This window comes from Benincasa hispida, unplaced genomic scaffold (assembly GCF_027475165.1).
Source record: "Benincasa hispida cultivar pf3 unplaced genomic scaffold, pf3_genome.v1.1 HicScf575, whole genome shotgun sequence".
Taxonomy (NCBI): domain Eukaryota; kingdom Viridiplantae; phylum Streptophyta; class Magnoliopsida; order Cucurbitales; family Cucurbitaceae; genus Benincasa; species Benincasa hispida.
In genome coordinates, this window is record NW_028326685.1 from 30840 (window position 1) to 32034 (window position 1195).

At 42.8% G+C, this 1195-nt stretch overlaps 1 non-coding gene across 1 annotated transcript; it reads right to left on the bottom strand.

Moving 5' to 3' along the window:
• Positions 1-670: 670 nt before the first annotated feature.
• LOC150030099 (small nucleolar RNA R71) lies at positions 671-774 on the bottom strand. The gene has a single exon (XR_016527163.1). It is a non-coding gene; the product is annotated as a small nucleolar RNA R71 (small nucleolar RNA).
• Positions 775-1195: the final 421 nt, after the last annotated feature.

The window sequence follows — 1195 nt, forward strand, 5'->3', positions numbered from 1 at the left end:
ACCAGAAATTTTGTTTGTATCTTTTGTAGGGACACTTCAGTCGAGGGAGTATTACGAGCTAAGCTTAAGCTTGTGAACGTTTATGAGTAGGGAGAGCACTCCTAAACTTATATACGACCCTAAGATTGAAAGTACCTTCCGACGTAGAAACCAATCTAATCGTTGTCGAAGGTTGAGGCAACAACTTCTCAGACAATAGAACAGGCAACAAGCAATGACAGACAACCAGGTAAATCAGAACTTAGCTCAACAACTAGCTCTTGCTACCCAAAATCCAATCCTAATGGCGAACATTAGCACGCATCCCATGAGGGAGTACGTGTCTCTTGTATTGTATGATTTCTCACCAGAAATCATATACCCAACGCCAGATGGGACGAGATTCGAGATGAAATCTGTAATGCTTCAAATGCTCCAGGCTGTTGGACAATTTGGGGGTGGTCATGGAGAAGATCCTCATGCCCACATGAAATGTTTCCTGGAAATGTGTAACTCATTCATGATTCCTGGAATTACCCCAGAAGTGATCAGGCTATCTTTGTTTCCCTATTCTTTGCGTGGTGATGCAAAGCAATGGGTAAGCTCACTGGAGCCTGGTGAAATCACAACATGGGAGAAGTTGGTGGAGAAATTTATGCAAAAATACTTCCCACCCACCACCAATGCAAGGAGGCGTCGAGAGATTATGAATTTTGAGCAAGAAGAAGCTGAAACCTTAAGTGCTGCATGAGAGCGTTTTAAGGGATTGGTCAAAAATTGCCCAAATCATGGACTACCACTAACTATCTAGATGGAGACTTTTTATGGTAGATTAATAGAGCATCGCAGATGGCAGCCGACGCAGCTGCAGCTGGTGGAATCATGGATAAATCTTACACTAAAGCTAAGGAGATATTAGACCACATTGCTAAGCACAACATGGAATGGGTGGACAATTCGTATGATGCAAGAGCTGATAGGAAGAAGAGATCTCAAAATGTTAATTCTATCGATTCCAATGCAATACCCACACTTTCTGCACAAGTGGCTACGATGACCAACATTTTGCAGAACATATCACTAGGAAACGCATCAAATCAGTAGAAGGTGAATCAGGTAGAAGCATTCGGGCAGCCCATTGTTAGCTGTGTGGGCTGTTGAGATCCTCATTCCTATGCTGATTGCCCACAAAATTCGCAGTCAATATGCTTCATTA